The following is a 19,706-nucleotide window of genomic DNA, read 5'->3' as shown; positions in this document are numbered from 1 at the left end:
TATTATAACGCATCAAAGTTTGGTGACTATCCAATAGTTGGATCGTCGATTGCTATAATAATCAAATGGCTGACCTTAATGGAACTAAGTTCAAACGATAGAAATTTGCCAATTGGACTTCACCAATGGAATCAGGGTATTCAAATTTAGCCCAGGAAGGTTAAGGGACGTCTTGGCCCACGCGCCGCTGCAGGTGACGGTCGGTCGCTCTGGCTTGCTGGAAAAATTCAACTATTTCTAAAAATTCTCAAACTTCATAGAAATGAAGATCTCAGTGGATAGAGCAACTTTCATACTTGTGACTAAGGCCAATTTGGCCGGGAAATGTCCCAATTTCATCCAAACCCGCCAGAAACCCTTAAAATTGGGTAGTTGTTGATTCGTCTCCAAACAAACTCCGACACCTCCTCCAAGGCTTGGGCCTTGCTCCTGGAATTGAGGAGAGTCCATTGGTAGTGGTGGTTGATGGAGTTAGCTTCATGATCATCAGATTTTCGCCTTGCACCCTTGGAACCCACGGGTTCCATTCTTCCCAGAATCAAGGCTAAATCTAGTGAAATTTGATTGGAAATGGAAGATGGGAGGTCATGGAAGGTTTCTCAGGTGGTGGGTGGCGATGATTTGACGGAAAAACTGACGGAAACCGTCGGAAAAGATGGCGGAACCCGGTCGGGTCACAGGTTAATGGGGAACCCAGCAGGTTCCTGTCTTTCTCCCCTCCTCTCCTTTTTCGTCCTTTCCTTTTTTCCCATTGGTTCTCCTCATTTTCTCCCTTCCCCATTGGTCCCGTTCCTCCCTCATTTCTCTCCTTTATCCTCTATCTCCACCAACCACTTTCTTTCTTTTAATTTGGGCCACACACGTGGCTCCACCAGATTTTGCTTCAAAAATCTGGAGCATTCCAGAAAATAACTAATTTACTAAAATACCCCCGACTTTAAGCGTTAATATCTCCTTCATTATAACTCTAAATCACGATCCATTTGCGCCCACACGTCTGTAGCAACGAGTATTACGGGAATACACCGAGAAAACGAACCTTATGTAACATGACATGGAAGTCAACAAAAGTCAACACTTTGTCTCGAAGGGCATTTTCATAAATTCACTTTTTAAAATTATAAAAATCATAATAATTGAGGACATGTTATAGTAATGTCCCTTTCATACAATGAACCATCAAATTAACTGTTATCTTTTTACATGATATTCGATAGGCCTATTTTTTACTTACACGAACGTCAGATTAGTGCCATAAATCATTCCTACTTATATCTAAAAGGCTAAAGATTTCTTGAAAAAAGTTCTTATTTGATTGTCCGTATGGCATTTGTATCCATTAATTTGTCATCGATACGACTATATACAAGCAAAAGATGAAACGGTTACGTGTTAAAAATAAAGTTAATTTGATAGATAGATTAACAGAGAGAACAATGGTGTACTAGGTCGTAAGGGTAGTAAAGTGTCAATTCTCAAAAGTTCGGGACCAAAATGTTACTCAACCTAGACTACAGGGATACAATAATAATTAACCGAAAAAATACATATAATTGGTACAACAAAATTATGACAGTGGCCCAAGTCCAAAGCTATAAATTAGCTGGGAAACTTGGGCTTATAAGTTAGTTTGCAAGTCAAGTGAACTACAAGTACCCAAGTATACTCCTCCATCCCAATCAAATTTGTAGAGGTCCATTGAACGGCAAGTTGGAATTGAATTTTGGTCACAGGAATGGTTCCTCAAAACTATTTGTTCATGCACTTCAAGTTTTCATACAGAGAATTTTGCAAACAAGATATTCCTCCTTCTTAGGCATTCATCGAGTGACCAAGCGATGAGTGCCATAAGCAAAGAGAGGGGGAACGTGGGAAATTGAGTGCTACAGGCCTGTCAAGTAGAAGCAGAGCATGCTCAATAAGTTTTTATGTGTAATTCAAATTTTGTAACACATGTTATATATTTATATATGTTTTAATTAGATAGAATCATGCATGGTAAATCCAAAATTATGTTTTTCTATCATTTTTTTGAGGAAATAAGCATTCTGGTACGTTGTATAATATCTAGGTCATTATTGCCAATTTCCTTGCGTCTGCCATGCAATTAGATGGTTCATAACTTGAGAATTGGGTTGGTGAGAAATCATGTGAAGCAGAACCGGGACCAACTGTGGGGCCGTGGAGGCTCAGGCTTATACAGGTTACACTACGCAAACGAAACGTATACAATATATACAAGGTGTGGAAAGAGACATGGAGAAATTAACTGCAAGAAAAGCAGAAGAATAAGAAGAAGAAGAAGAAGAAGAAAAAAGAAAATGGTTCAGAGTACTGAGAGGTTCAGAGACTCCTGCCTGGCCTTGGCTGAACAGATACATACATATATAATTACAGTATTACACAACCACAACTTTTGTATGGCACTCTTCATCATCATCGTGCAGAATTACAAAACCACAACTTTTGTATGGCACTCTTCATCATCATCGTGTCGTTTGTTGCCCAGTGTCCACAGAATCACACTATTCACATATGTCAGAATGCTGCAGTCATGAGAGAGAGAGAGAGAGAGAGAGAGAGAGAGAGAGAGAGAGAGATTGAGAATCTTCTGGGGGAGGGTAAAGAGCAGAAAGAGGAGGGCCTAAAAAATAATCATTTCACTGCTTTCTGGGCAAAGGCACACTTGAGACTATTGTCCATGCATGAACTTGGGCCACAAACTTTTGTGGCATGGAGGTTTCTTTCTAAACACATCTTTTAATTAATATTGTAGCAAATATACACACACACACACACTAGCTACTACCGTTAGGTTGGATTTGCATGGTTAGTTCCCAAATCATCATTTCCTCAATCCACAGAATTAATTGGCATGTAAGTAAAGAAAAGAAAAATATCAAAACCACTATAATTGCTCTAGATTTCTGATTCTTTCTTTTGGAGTTCATGGTTAGAATATCCTCCTAAAAAGCTAAAAGTATCCATCTTTATCCACATATTTCTCCTTTGAATATCTCCCACTCCTATAGTTTTATTTTTGGTCCTACCCAGTACTTAAAATTATAAAAACCATACAAAATGGTTTCTGATACAAGTTCATATCAAATATTCTAAAATTTTCATCCCCACGCTGAAAAGCACTAGCCTAAAAGTGTTATAATGAGATTATCCTGTATAAGTGATATATCTCAAGTATACAATATTTATCACGTGTTTTTCATTGGTAGAAAAAATCATTTGCATGACCAAACTTTATGTGATGACATAAAACTCGTTGCGCAAAACAGGTTAGTGCGACGAAGGTAACATTCCGTCGCTCAAACCGATATAAAATAATTTAATGGGACAAACATGTTGAGCGACGCCATGTTTCGTGGCGCAAAAGTAGCTTAAGCGACAAAAAAACTTGTCGTCGCACAAAGGTTTGCAAAAGAAAGCGTGAATGCTTGTATTTTTGGCGCCAAAAAAGCTCGACCAATTTTTTTGTCGTGCAAAGGTTCTGTCAGTTGTTTGGTCAAAGTGTTGAATCTGGTATTTACTCTATGGTTTTGCGTGACGAAGGGTTCGTTGCGCATAGTAGTCTGAATTCCTTTAAATAGCCAGTTTCGTTATTTCTCTTCACAATTCAATCCGAAAACTCTTTACTTTCACCGAATTATTATTCCAATTTTTGTTTGTTTTTTTCGTACCCCATGACCGACTATGGTGGTCCTTCAAGTTCAGGGCGAAGGTTCTGAGACAGGTAATACGTACTAAATTTTGTTGGTTGTTTAATTAATTAAATATTTAAGTAGACTAATATAAGTTTTTATTTTGTTGATAGACAAGAAAAAGAAAAGAGTTGCGACATGTGTTTGATACACTTCTTCAGCTAAAAGCTGCTATTGAATCACTTACGCAAAATTAGTAGGATATCAGAAGTCGGATATGTTGAACAAGTTTAGGGGCGATGTCGGGTTATTGGTGCGTGACAGATGCAAAGTGAATTAGGAGTCTTGGAGAGATGTCCCGGAGGAGATAAAAATGGTCATGATCGTTGCATTATCAGTACGTGTAAATTAGTAATTAGTTAAATAAAAATTGAGTTCTTTAGATTAAAATATAATAGTGATATGTATAATTTATTTATTTTTGCATATCAGTCTGATTGGGACATTGACAAAAGTGACGTAAATCTGAAGAAGTGCATCGACGTCGTGTTTAAGTATCATTTTCGGGAGTTGAAGTTTGATGTTGAACGTGACACGGAGCGGCACGGAGTGGCTGGACCACTCTATTTTGGTTTATTAAATAATGACACTGAATTATTATTAATTTGGAAGAATAAATTTATATGGACTGTATTTATTTTGCTTCGTTTCGAGAATAGATTTCCAAAATATTATAATATTGATATTATTTTGTTGAGAAACTGTTTTTGAGACGAAATAAAATAAATATTTTTAGTTAATCGCGCAAGGCTTTACGCGACAAAACTTTTGCTGCTAATACCTTTGCAGGACTAGAATTCGTCGCACAAAAACACTATGAAATAGTTGGTTAGCGTTTAAGGTGTTGTTTTTACTACGTATTACCACTTAATTATGCGAAGAAATTTTGGTTGCGCATAACGTTGAGGGACTAAACTTCGTCACGCAAAGCGATGGTCGGTGGCATCGAAGTTGTGACATTTATTGCGTATTTATTTCGTACTTTGCACGATGAAGGTTTCGTCACTCAATGGTTATGTGCGACCAAGGATTTGTCGTGTAAAGTCTTACGTGTTCTTTATAAGCACATATTGTTTTGCAATTTTCTTCACATTTTTTTGTATATCTGATGGCCAATAATAGGGATAGTAGGAGAGCGACGGTCTGGGATCGAATGGTGGAAAGAAACAGCACGCCTTCCTGGCCCCATGATATGACGCAATATGTGGAGTTTGTGCATTTAATTTGTTTAGCAATGCAAAACAATTGTCCTACTGCTAAGTGGCGCTCTTGAAAATTTGTGCTCGAGGATGTGAAGAAGGCGATGATGGATCAACTATTAGTAAGTGTGACAAATATTGAAAATAATTAATTTTGTGAAATTATTTTTTCTATGTTGTAAATAATTATTTGCATATATGTGTAACAATGTAACTATATTCTTGATGATATGAACGAAGAGTTAATGAAGTTGATGGAGAAGGCGTTGAAAATGGATTACAAGCAGTGGCGTTATGACGTGGAACAGAATGGAGGACCAGTGGAGTAATTTTAAATTTGAATTTTTTAGGACAATATTTATTTTTAAGGTTTTATTTAAAGTTTTGTATTTGGACTTAATTAGCCTTTAATTCATGTTTTGTTGTTTAAATAATTGAATTTGTTAATTTACTTTATTTAACTTTTCTATTATTTTAGAATAAATATTATAATTGAATAAGTCTCTGTAATTATGAAATTTACGTAAATATAGATTATAAAAATCTATGTTTACGTAATTTTCATAATTATAATGAATTACCTATTTGTTCGTCGCTAAACATTTTGTGCGACGAAACATTAGACACAATAAGTATGTGCGGGCGAATTACTTATTTGTCCTGCATATTTCCAACCGTGACAAAGTATTCGTTGTGTAAAGGTCGTAAAAAATTTGGTTAAGTTTATAGCCAAATTTCGACTCTATATGTTTTGAGCGACGAAATGTTCGTCACGTAAGGGTGAAATCAAAGGCAAGGACTCCGGAGTCTTGTGTGACAAAGGTTTCGTCGCACAAGATTTTTACTCTAGACGGTTAGTTTTCTAAGTCAGAGGATTTAATGCTATTGAATCAAAGAATCAGTGCGGCATTTGCTGAGGGGTTTTGCACGACGAAGTTTTCGTCGTGCAAGGTGGCCTATGTTCCTATAAATAACCAGTTTCGGTTTCCATATTTATCAAATCTTTTTACGGATTACAATTCCAATTATTATTCAAATTTAAGCATGATTGCCGACTCAAGTGGTCATCCGTCGAAGAGGATAGAGGGCGAGAGTTCCGGAAAAGGTAATACCCACTAAATTAATTATGTGTTTTCTATACATTTTATACTTTGCATTATTATTTTTAATACAAATTTTTTTAGTAGACAAGAAAAAAAAGAGTTGCGCCCGTGGTTCGATATAGTTTTGGAGGGAGCCACTACCAAATCAATAATAAAGAATTGATGGGAATTCGGAAGTTGGATATGCGCAACAAGTTTATGTGCGATGTGTGGGTATTAGTGCATAACAAATGCAGTGTGGATTGGGAGTCTTGGAGAGCTGTCCTCGAGGAGATAAAAATGCACTTGATCGATGAGTTAGAGCCTGATTGGGACATTGACCAAAGTGATCCAAATTTGATGAAATGCATCGACAACTTATTCAAATCATCTTTCCGGGAGTGTAAGTTTGATGTTGAACATGAGGCAGAACTAAACCGAATACCAGAACCACCAGCGGCGGAATAGAATTTTATTTGTTTTTTTTATGTTTAATTAAATAATAAGATTTGGGTTTTAAGTTTTTTATTTATGAATGTTACTTTTTAATATGCAATTTTAAAGTTTTTGTTAAATAAAATATTATTGTAATAAATGATTATATTAATTAAATATTCATGAATGTTTAATTAATTTAAACATTTGTAGATTTGTTCGGGTGTAATTTAATACTTTGTTTATTAAGTGTGTATGTGATTTAAAATGAATAAAGTAATAAATGAAAAAAAGTATTTAAAAAAAAATAACAAAATAGTGATGAAATTATTTTTTTGTCGCTTAAAGTGGAATTGCGCGACGCTACACCGTCATCGTGCAAAGATTATCAGAAAATGTGGGACTGGCCATGAGTTGGCATCATATCGTGGAATGCATATGTTTTACGCGACGAATCTTTTGTCACGCTTGGTCGGTAAAAAAAGGCAGTAAAGGAGAACATATTTTGCGCCATGTATTTGAATGCACAAATTTTGCGGGACGAATGCTTCATTGCGCAAGAGTGAAATTTAATTCAGCTTCCTAGACACAGAGAGGAAGAAACTACAAATTCATTGTAGCTTTGCCTCTCCTTCATCAACTCACTGTCTCTCCTCTTCCTTAGCTCGATCATTAGGTCTCGTGCTCCCACTTTTCATCACCTATATATCATTTGGAAAGCAAATTTGTTTTCAATAATTTGTTTTTTTTAAATTACACAATGAAACTAACAAAATTAAATTTGTTGTGTGTAGGTATTTTTTTAACGACTATCGGCGATGAACGCATTATGAGGTATATTTTCTTCAACTATTTCTTTAACATTAAATGTAGTTTATTTATTTGTTTTTTAGCATTTATGTGATACAATTTATTTGTGTGCAAACATTTTTGTACGAAGTTAAGTATTAACTTCGTGTGTTATTTTCATGAAAACTTAGTGTCCCATTTGAGAATTAGTTGGTTTTCGTGCATGGATGTGAAAACATGACTGCGGTCTAATTAATTATTGAATTATCCAATTTTTTGGATAGTTTGGGAATGCACAGTTTTGTGTAGTAGTTTGCGGTTCATGGATTAGATTTCTATAAGGAGAAATTTGGTAGCGTGTCTGTGCGTTCTTCGAGTGTTGCTTACATATTTAGTACATACCATCCCATTATCCTTTACATCCACTAAACCATCCATCCACCATAATTCCCACCATCCACACCTTTTCCCTTCCACCAAATACCTTAAACAAACATCCATTAACACCCATTCTCTTCCTATAAATACCCATTCATTCCATTCACCAAATCATCTCATTTTCCATTGCAATACACAAACACTTCTCCTTCCATTTCATACCATCACACAACCTATCTTTAAACCTTGTGCTACAACAACGAGGAAGAGAAGAGTGCCTAAACGTTCATACAATTCAAGTTTGAGTTGTTGGAATGTTTAGGTGTTTCTTTGATTTCAAAGTTTCATTTTAATTCTCTTTGTTTTGTACGTATAAGGAATGGAAGAGAAGAGTGCCTAAACGTTCATACAATTCAAGTTTGAGTTGTTGGAATTTTTAGGTGTTTCTTTGATTTCAAAGTTTCATTTTAATTCTCTTTGTTTTGTACGTATAAGGAATGGAAGAGAAGAGTGCTTAAACGTTCATACAATTCAAGTTTTGAGTTGTTGGAATGTTTAGGTGTTTCTTTGATTTCAAAGGTATGAGGAACTAAACCCCCTTTAGCTAGGGGGTGATTCGAAACTATGTTTATATTTGCAATATGAATTGATTAACTTTCGTTGGAATTTCATAAGTTGTGGATTCAATTTGTTTAACCGTTTGATTGATAACTTATTTATGAATGTTTATTAAGAATGCGCGCTTAATTTTCATGCATAAATATGACGCTAGAATATAAGTAATTTTCACCTAATCGTTATGAACTTATATTCACAAGTAGTGGAGGTTGCTTATAAACAATCGTGTTAAATGAATTCTTGGCACGAGTTTCATGCTCATCATAGTAACGAACGCCTCGTCAACACTTATAGTTTTCATAATACTTAATGATCTTTGATTGTATCTTTATTGTGTTGTTCACGTAAAGGACTTTTGGAGAATGTTGTGAATTGCGTTGCGCAAACCCATCCAATTCATTAACTTAAGGAAAACTTGACGGTTAATTTAAGCGGACCTAATTAATCCGAAGTGTTGAGTTTCATAATTTATCGAAAGACCAACTGAGAATCAATCTTGTATGCAAGTATAACATGTGTGGAGAAGAACCCCTTAGCTAGCCTTCATTCCATTCATTCCATCACAAATTCATATTTACATTCCGCTTAGTTTGTTACTTTGTTTTGTTATTTCAATTTTCGTCAAATCAAAACTTTTCCCCCCCCCCTTTTACTTTCTTGTTCTTTAGTGCTTAGAATCTGTTTAGTTTATGTTTTAAAGTATTTTGAATCAAGCCATAATCTTAAATTCGTCCAAAATTAGTTTTGAGTCTTTTGGTTTGTCTTAATGTTTTAAATTTTAGTTTTGCATTCTTTGAGTCTAGTTTAGTGTTTTATATTGTTTTTACGTTCTTAAGTCAATTTAGAAGGTTTTAGCAAGCCCTCCTAATCCCCGGTCTAGAACGATCCCTCACTTATCCATTCTACTACAATTGTCAAACGAGGGTTTAATTTGAGTGTCAAGTAATTCTCGCACCAAATTTTGGCGCCATTGCCGGGGATTACCAACTTTGCTAATCCCTTGGATTGTTTTATTTTCGTTTGTTTTTATTTTCCCAGATTCTTAAATTTGTTTTGTTTCTTGTTTTAGGTACTAGTTCATGACTCGGAGTTCTCATCCGATTCGTGAACATATCCTGGAGTGATTGGGTTCTTCGTCCGGCTGCAAGACGTTAAAGCAAGCGCTACTTGGGAGGCAACCCAATACAGTAAATAAAACTTTTGCTTGTTCATTGATTTTTTTTTTCGATAAATTACAATTGTATCTAAACATGGCAGAAAGATGGAGCCTTTACAAAGGTTGTGTACATGAGGCCCCACTACGTGGCAACATTCTCGGAGCAAGAGGCATCGGAGCAGGAGGCATCGGAGCAGGAGGTCTCGGAGCAGAAGGCATTGGAGCAAGAGGCATCGGAGCGGAAGGCATAGGAGCGGGAGGCACCGAAGATAGATCATTCAAGGCCCCAAACCTTGGTGGAACGCTGGATGACCCAGGAAAGAGGTGCCTCTGGAAGAAAGCTGCAAGCCTTTGACGGTCATCAAGCTCATCAAGTTTCCTCTTCATGCCTGACGAATAATTGTTGGCAAGCACGTGCAAACTTCGGTTTTCGTACTTAAGCTGTTTGATCTCCTGCTTAAGACTCTCCACCTCCGCCATCAAGGATTCAACCTGTCGGGAGCGAGCAAGAAGGCGTTGGCCTATGTTGGACACAGAGCCAGTGCACTGAACACTCAGAGCCAGGGATTCTTGAACGGCCAACTCATCGGACCGTCCTGAAAGCAGCTGACTGTCTTTGGGAGTGAGGAGGTTCCGAGCCACTATCGTAGCCGTTGTGGGATCCGTCATCACAGAGTCCTCATCTGTAAGAAGGCCATGAGAAGATAAGAAAGACGGGCACCATACCTTACCCTGACGAGACGCGACCGGATCACTGCTTAGACTCAAATCTAAGCAAAGGTTCGATGGGTTGGATGAGCTAGCCATTGTTCACGAAGTTAAAAGAAGAAAGAACGGAGTAGATTTTCAAAAGGGCCGGAGACGAGTTTCAAGAATGGAAAATCTTCAGAGTGTGTAAGTTGGCGGTGATCGATAGCTCTATAAAAAGCCAAGGCAACGCGTCCCCAAATTCAAAAAGCCTCGGCTTTTCAGAAATCGTGTTCAACACGTGGAGGCCATCATCGCAACTACACGTCTTTAGCCGACAAGCGCAAAGTTCGACGACGCTTTATCTGCTTTTCAGAAAACGCGTGCAGCTTTATCGAAGAGGCGTCTTCAAAGATCGAAGAGTCGTCACTATTCCAAAAAGCCGGATTTGCGGGATCAAAATGTTTGTCGATAACGATAAAAGAACAGTATCACCACTTGCTATTGAATTCCCTATATATGTCGACCTTCATTTTTTTTTGGCAAGACAGAACTGAAGAAAATGCCCAACTCTTTCTCACCTCTGAAGGCGCACTCCCAGCAAAGCCTTTCGAAATACTCCATTCTTTCTTCTTCCCCAAAGATGATACCAGATGCCTGGAGTACAGATGACCCAGGAGGAAACAGCACCACAAATACATGTGCTGATTCATTCACCGCTTCTTCAAAAGCAAAGGTATCTCATATCATCAAGGGCAAAAGCAAAGGTATCTCATATCATGCTCTTTCCCTGTCTTTTCCTTTGTCCTTGATATTACTTGCATGACAAAGTGAAAGAAGCAATCAGCCGGCACTTGGAGTCTATTTGGACTCTATTCCCTGGTTGCTTACCTAGCTTTGCCGAGCTATCCTCTAACCCTCTTCAATACGAATTGGAGAGATTGAACAAAGAAACAGATAAAAGGAGGAAGCTCAGACCTTCGGGGGAGACCAAAGGAAGCCTGCTACCCAGTTCACGAGTAGCACAAAGGAAAATCAACGATGGAAGCAGCGCATTTCAAGAGTAAGCCTGTGGAATCACTCAAGATGAAGCCTCACTGCAATCACCAAGGAGAAGATGGAATTTACACTCCACAACCAGATTTGCATCTCTAAAACTCTTCTCTTTGATAGATACATTCTGCCATGTTTAGTATGTTTAGTATGTTTAGTTGTTGTTTTATATGTTTTCTTTTGTTTGGTGTGTTTTAAGCTTAAAACATTGAGGACAATGTTTGATTTAAGTGTGGGGGGGGGTAACTAAGTATGTTCATGCAAAATTGTTGGATTTTATCACCCATAACTTCAAGTGTTGTTCCTTGCTGTTTTAAAATGTTTTTAAACTGTTTTAGTGTGTGTTGACTTAAAAATCCGAAAATACCATAAAAATTTGAAAAATTGTTTTGAAAAACCCAAAAAGAGTTGTTTTTGTGTGTTTGTGTCGTAGGTCACCTTCCAACACAATGATGAGGATTTGGTTTTTAATTGCATGATGGTTAAAGAAAGTTACAAACATGGATGGACGTTTGATATATTCTTTGGTTTATGCTTGGTTGTCGTTATAGTTTACGAATTCACATGTAATCACAAATAATAAAAATTAGTTTTTGTAACATGCTTGAAGGAAGGAACTCAAACAAACGCTACATCCCTGTGAGACTTGAGCCTAAAAGTTATTTGGAGAGTAATAATCTGTGCGTCATTGTTTTCTAAAGTCGTTGCATGATCTCATTATTCTTTGTTTGGTTACTACTTAGAAGGCGTTTCATCACTTAGTTCCAAATGCTAGAACTCATGCCCATTTCATTCAAAGCATGTCATTGATTTGCATACCACATATTCAAGATGAAGTTGTGTAGTGACTACCATCAAAGCCAAACAGCCATGTGCCCTTCACTCATTTTGTGTTTAAGTTTAACCCCATTGAGCCGTGTTAGCCCATATTCTTTGTTAACCCGCATAATCCTCACCTAGCCTAGATTAGGATCATCCTTACCCTTGTTCTTGAAGCATAGTAAGCAAGGAATTCCTTTTGATTAATGTGTTGCAGGAAATAAGTGTGGGGGAATTTTTATTGATGTGAGTTGATGTGCCATAGGCACGGCTAGAAAAAAAAAAAAAAATTTGAAAAAGAGTTCCAAAGTATTGTTTGTTGAAGTAAGGGCCCAAAACAATGAATTAGGCCCTACGAGTTGTTTGAATCTCCCCTAATTGTTTAAAAGTTGATTTCTGCATTCTAAGGGAATTCTAGGTCTTAATTTCATTACTTTACTTATTATTGCTGAAAGAACTTTTGTTTATCCCTACCTTTCCTTGTTAGCCAACACCCCAAGCCCCGTTACAACCCTCTACTTCTATCTTGAGTGTTGTGCATTTCAATTGTGGAGTTTGAATTTGGTATGAGCATATGGTGTCACTGGTTCTCGCATCTAAGTAGTAGCATTCCATTCATGAGATCATATCTAAACACGTTTAATTACTCCAGAAAGTGCATTCTTTGTTATAACCTATGTGAGTACTAGTCTTTCATGTTTACATCAATCTTCTCACATATAACTAGTGTAGGGTGTGTAGTCAGAAAATCTGAGTGAAAATTGAGTGCATAACTAGTGAGGAATTGAGGGAATTCTCTAAGGCATGTTACTACATGCAAAAATGTGTTTTAATTGATTAAATGCGAACTAGTGAATGGTGACTATGATTAAGTATGTGCTTGAGGGGAAGTAAGACTAAAAGCTATGTGAGTAATGATTTTTGACATGTCATGTTTCATTGGAAATCCCTGAGGCAACCGTTGGAAGGTTTAGGTTATGTTTTGTTTATTTTGTTTCAGCTTGTTTACTTTAGTTGTTTTGTTTTGCTCGAGGACTAGCAAAAGCTAAGTGTGGGGGAATTTGATAGAAGCATATTTATGCGCCTTAGTTAGCTAGTTCTTATGCATTTTTGTTATGTTTTCTTCCTTAAAGTAGTCTTTTAAGCTACTTTCATGTGTTTTCAGGTTTAAAGGACATATTACATGAAATGATGCAATTTGGAGCTTTTGGAGCAAAACTGAGCTGGAATGTGGTGTATGTAAATGGAGCACGAGGAATGAACGTGGTTGAAGGTCAAAGGAGTTCAAGAAATGAAGAAATGAAAGTGAAGAGCAAAGAAGTCGGAATTGGCAACCAAAGTTTCTAAAGTTGGAAGTTTCTATTCTTGGAGGTTTCCATTGTCGTGAGTTTCTATTCTTGGCTTTGGGCTTTTAGATGACCTAAACCCTAACCTTAGCCCATTTTAGAGCCATTGTCGTGGGCTTTAGCCCAAGTCCTTTCCCTTGCCATGCAAGGGGGGGCATTTTAGGCCCAAAATCCATGCATTAAGCCCTTCACCCTAATTCTTCCTCCTAATTAGTGCATCCCACCATTCCATTCCATAATTTCCATTAGTGCATCCCACCATTCCATTCACACTTAAATGCCCATTATCCCATTTTTTTAGCTTTTAATTCCACACCATCCCATTATCCTTTACATCCACTAAACCATCCATCCACCATAATTCCCACCATCCACACCTTTTCCCTTCCACCAAATACCTTAAACAAACATCCATTAACACCCATTCTCTTCCTATAAATACCCATTCATTCCATTCACCAAATCATCTCATTTTCCATTGCAATACACAAACACTTCTCCTTCCATTTCATACCATCACACAACCTATCTTTAAACCTTGTGCTACAACAACGAGGAAGAGAAGAGTGCCTAAACGTTCATACAATTCAAGTTTGAGTTGTTGGAATGTTTAGGTGTTTCTTTGATTTCAAAGTTTCATTTTAATTCTCTTTGTTTTGTACGTATAAGGAATGGAAGAGAAGAGTGCCTAAACGTTCATACAATTCAAGTTTGAGTTGTTGGAATGTTTAGGTGTTTCTTTGATTTCAAAGTTTCATTTTAATTCTCTTTGTTTTGTACGTATAAGGAATGGAAGAGAAGAGTGCTTAAACGTTCATACAATTCAAGTTTTGAGTTGTTGGAATGTTTAGGTGTTTCTTTGATTTCAAAGGTATGAGGAACTAAACCCCCTTTAGCTAGGGGGTGATTCGAAACTATGTTTATATTTGCAATATGAATTGATTAACTTTCGTTGGAATTTCATAAGTTGTGGATTCAATTTGTTTAACCGTTTGATTGATAACTTATTTATGAATGTTTATTAAGAATGCGCACTTAATTTTCATGCATAAATATGACGCTAGAATATAAGTAATTTTCACCTAATCGTTATGAACTTATATTCACAAGTAGTGGAGGTTGCTTATAAACAATCGTGTTAAATGAATTCTTGGCACGAGTTTCATGCTCATCATAGTAACGAACGCCTCGTCAACACTTATAGTTTTCATAATACTTAATGATCTTTGATTGTATCTTTATTGTGTTGTTCACGTAAAGGACTTTTGGAGAATGTTGTGAATTGCGTTGCGCAAACCCATCCAATTCATTAACTTAAGGAAAACTTGACGGTTAATTTAAGCGGACCTAATTAATCCGAAGTGTTGAGTTTCATAATTTATCGAAAGACCAACTGAGAATCAATCTTGTATGCAAGTATAACATGTGTGGAGAAGAACCCCTTAGCTAGCCTTCATTCCATTCATTCCATCACAAATTCATATTTACATTCCGCTTAGTTTGTTACTTTGTTTTGTTATTTCAATTTTCGTCAAATCAAAACTTTCCCCCCCCCCCCTTTTACTTTCTTGTTCTTTAGTGCTTAGAATCTGTTTAGTTTATGTTTTAAAGTATTTTGAATCAAGCCATAATCTTAAATTCGTCCAAAATTAGTTTTGAGTCTTTTGGTTTGTCTTAATGTTTTAAATTTTAGTTTTGCATTCTTTGAGTCTAGTTTAGTGTTTTATATTGTTTTTACGTTCTTAAGTCAATTTAGAAGGTTTTAGCAAGCCCTCCTAATCCCCGGTCTAGAACGATCCCTCACTTATCCATTCTACTACAATTGTCAAACGAGGGTTTAATTTGAGTGTCAAGTAATTCTCGCACCAGACATATGGGTGGATACTTGATAAGGTATCCAGCTGATGGTGATGCATGGAAAAAGTTTGATTGTTTGTACCCTGATTTTGCGTGAGAGCTGCGGAACGTAAGATTGGGGCTGGCCACAGACGGATTTAATATGTTCAGGGTATTAAACCAAAACCACAACACTTGGGCCAATCTTCGCAATTCCGTACAATGAGCTGCATTGGAAATGCATGAAAAAAAAATGATGATGACTATGTTGATAACCGAGAATCTGGGAAGTCTATCGATGTTTATTTGCGGCCGTTGGTCGATGAGTTGAAAAATTTGTGAGAAAACGGAGTTTCGACATACGATAAATCAACTGGGCGGATGTTCAGTAGTGATGTGGACTATAAACAATTTTCCTACATATGCTATGATGTTTGGGTGAAGTACTAAGGTGGCCTGCCCAGTTTGCAAAGAAGACACAATGTCTTCTTGGTGCTGAGAAAGTTTGTTAACTAGGGCATCGTAGATGGTTGCTATGGGACCACGAGTGGCGTCAGAACAAGACAACATTCTTCGAAGGAGCAAAGATTCAACTAAGACCTAGAGAATGGCTGGAGAAAATATTTTAGCACTTGAATCGTTTGGATTTTGGTCCGTTCAGCAAATCAGTAAATAAGACCAAACCAGACACCCATCTAAATTGGACACACAAGAGTATGTTGTTTGAGTTGCCGTACTAGTCCAAACTGAAACTGTGCCACAACCTTAATGTTATGTATGTTGAGAAGAACATGTTTGATACACTGGTTGGAACTATATTAGACATAAAGGGAAAGACGAAGGACACGATTGAAGCTCGCATCGATTTGGAGCGAATGAAAATAAGGCCACATTTATGGATGACGAGGGTAAGATAACCAGAAAGGGGCTACCTTCTTTTTTCAGTAAAATTGGAGAGGAGGAAAGAGTTTTTAAAGTTTCTTTCCTCTGTAAAGTTTCCAGATGGGTATGCTTTAAATATCGGATAATGTGCAAACGTAGGTGGGGGTAAATTTTCTGGGCTTAAGACTCACGATTATCATGTTATACTACAACGCCTGCTCCTGATTGGTATTTGACACCTAATGCCAGAAGATGTGGTGAAGCCAATTTTATTGTTAGCGAGATTTTTTTTCTCAATTATCTGATAGGACGTTGAAAAAGTCTGATGTACAACAGTTACGCACTAACATTGTCGAAGTCCTATGTAAGTTTGAACAAATATTTCCTCCTTCTTTCTTCACAAGCATGATCCACATAATGATTCACTTGTCACATGAGACATTACTTGTCGAACTTGTCAACTATCTATGAATGTATCTAATTAAAAGGTATAAAGTCCTTAGTCATTAATTAATTTGTGATCAATTGACGATTTAACTTATTCGAATCATCACAATTTCATTTTTGCAGATTACTGGGTGAGTTAAAGATGAGTGTAAGGAACACGGCGAAGCCCGAAGGATCAATTGTGGAAGCTTAGGTGGCATTTGAGACGAATACATTTTGTCCTATGTACTTACAAGATGTTGAGATGGTGTTCAATCGACCACATCGTAATAATGATGGTGGTGTGAGAAGGCAAAAATTATTTGTGTTTGCCCAAATCGCACAATCATTGGCAAACTAGTATAAGGCGATTCATTCACCAAAAAGGACATGCAAGTAGCTCATTAATTCGTATTTAACAATTGGGACAATATAATTGAGTACCTAGATGAGCATGAAGAGTTTTTGAAGTGGGAACATCCTTTGCATTTATATGTTGGGAAGCACCGTGGCTTGTTTCCTCATTGGTTTCGCAAATAAGTAAGTTGTTTAAATTTTTTTTTGTTGGTTTTGTCCTAAAATATAATTGCATGTCAGTTGACTTAAATTTTGGTAGAACCAACATGTCAAATTTTTGGTATAAATTTGGTGAAAAAACTGAAGGAAACCAATTCTCCCGCGTATACTAATGAATTATACAACTTGGCTATCAAACCTCTAAGCGTGGAACTGTACTCAAGGTGTCATATGAATGGCATAAAATTCTTGGGAGCTGCCCGTGATGACAAGCTTTGTACTCAAAATAGCGGTGTACATGTCCCAAGAGTGGGAGATATTGCAAACATTGATTCTATGACAAACTAACAAGTGTGGTCCAATTGCTTTACAAAGACCGTTGCCAAGTCATCATTTTAAGTGTCATTGGTTCGATACAAATCCTAGTAGGAATGTGAGTGTTAAACGGGACGATGGTTTACTTTCGGTGAACCATTACCCGATGTTGGTATAGTGAAGACCCCGTACATTCTTGCAATTATGGCCAAGCAAATTTTCAACATCGATGATCCAAAGACCGTGAAGGGATGGAAAGTTGTTCAGAGGATTGATCACAGAGGGGCGTACGATACTCTAAATTACACAACTTATAACTAATTTTTATTATTTTTTAGTGCAGGCGAGGTCGAAGTTTACGTAGATTAGCACGTTCAAGGAAATGTACGTGCAGCCTGGGGATGAGTTCACAAAGGGGCTCCACATAAGTTTTTGTAATTTTTAAATTTATAATTCTTATTCATAGGCTACTATGATGGAGAGGAGCCAGGTTGTCCTTGAGGAAGTGGCTTCCCAGCTTACCCCTGACACCCCGATGGAGGAGGTACCCCTCTTTGAGGATACAGGTCTCCGTATCATGAAGGACACCTTTGACCAGAGACTCGGTCTTAGGCTGGAGAAGGTGTATCGGGGTATGGGAAATGCCCGCCATCGTGAGATGGGAGCCTCTTCTTCCACCTCTACCTTGGGACAAGTCGCATCATTGACGAAGAAAGTAGGGGAACTCGAGCAGCAGGTGGAAGTCCAACATAAGCACATTGCGACGCAGTCTACCCACATCGCCACCCAAGAAGCTCATATTGCTGCCCAAGAGTCTAAGATGGCCCAGATCATCGCTGTGTTTCAACTGTCCGGCTTCAACATCCTCGCCGCTACACCTCCTCCTACTACTTCGAACACCCAGGCCCCAACCCAACACAGCCGATTGTAGAAGTTGAATCTGATGAATTTTTATTGTAGTTTTTTTTTATTAAACATTTGCACATTTAAAAATTTTCCACATTTGCACATTAAATTAATATTCTTCTTCATCAATTTCTATTCTCAATTAAATTTAACCAAACAAAATTATTTTGTTTTGAAATTTAGATTATAAACAATTTCAAAAAAAAAAAGAAAAAAAAAAGGGGTTTGTGCGACGCAATAATTCATCGTTGCGATGATGGATCTCTTCGTCACTCTGTTCTTGCAGCACAAAACCCTTTGTCCCTCTAATCTATATGTGACCGGTCCTATTTTGTCGCGAATACAGATATGCGTTGAATAATCTTCGTCCCTATTTGTTTTACACGATGACCTCATACTTCGTTGCGTAAGAAACCTTTGTCCCTTAAAACTTTATGCGACGAAGAATTTCTTCGTCGTTTCCGCCTTGCACCACGAAACCTTTTGTCCATCTAATCTTCATGTGATGAGTTTAGTTTCATCGTGCTCACAGGTATATATGACGAATTGCCTTTGCGCCTATTAATTTGAAGCGACGATGTAGTTTTTCGTCGTGTACTGTTTGTGCAACGAAGTGTTTCTTTTCGTTGCGCAATACCTTCCTTTATGAGCCTTGTGCGACCAACTTGGGACGACGAAGTTTTCGTCGTATATAATTTTAGGCGGCGAATTTCTTATTTACTCGACGATTTATTGCTTGTCGCGATAACTATTTTATGTAGTAGTGTCTTGGAGTGGTTGGATGGAGAATTTAATTATTAAGAGCATAAACTAATTCCCGTTGGATTCCTAGTATTTCCGCCCATATTAACCAAATAAGCCTATAAACTAATTCCCATTGGGTGCCTAATTGTTTTGCCTCAAAACCTAATTAGCCTATAAACTAACTCCCATTAGGTGCCAAGTTGTTTTACTAACATAACTAATTAGCTTTCCTCCGACTACAGTACTGCTTAATTAAACTTGAAAACTAGGAACTAATCACATCTTAAATTAAGAATTTGGTTCTGCATTTGTACTTTTCCTTACTTTTTAATAGGTTGGCCCTTATTAATTAGCTTCATTTTTCCTATTCGTAAATCACGCGGAAACATGGGAAAGATGCTTAAGCTACCACAGTTGTGGTCCTGACCATGTTTCTGATTCATTTCTTCAAGCTTGATATTTATAAATTAAAGTTATATGTACGTAGCATAATTAGGACTAATTAGATAATCCAGTGACAGTCTTCTTCAACTATGACGCATGCTATCCTTCGATTGATTGTGTGCCGACGCATAAAAACCCAATGGCTGTCATGATTAGGATTTTGTTTAAATGCCAAAACTTGGACGTGATTAAGGAAATGCAGTAGTAATCTTTCAAATCAATTTTTACTTAATTAGACAGAAAATACTCGGCATTGCATGGTGGTCATGTGCACCGTGTTAAGACTACCGATAGCAGTGCATCCAGATTTGCCACAAATGGGACATTATATTGGTGAGTTGTAAATGTGATCACCATTTAAT

The sequence above is a fragment of a genome, unplaced genomic scaffold, assembly GCF_019419815.1.
Source record: "Pyrus x bretschneideri cultivar Hongxiangsu unplaced genomic scaffold, Pyrus_bretschneideri_v1 Contig55, whole genome shotgun sequence".
In the NCBI taxonomy this organism is placed as follows: Eukaryota; Viridiplantae; Streptophyta; class Magnoliopsida; order Rosales; family Rosaceae; genus Pyrus; species Pyrus x bretschneideri.
Note: the sequence above shows the minus strand (reverse complement) of the source record.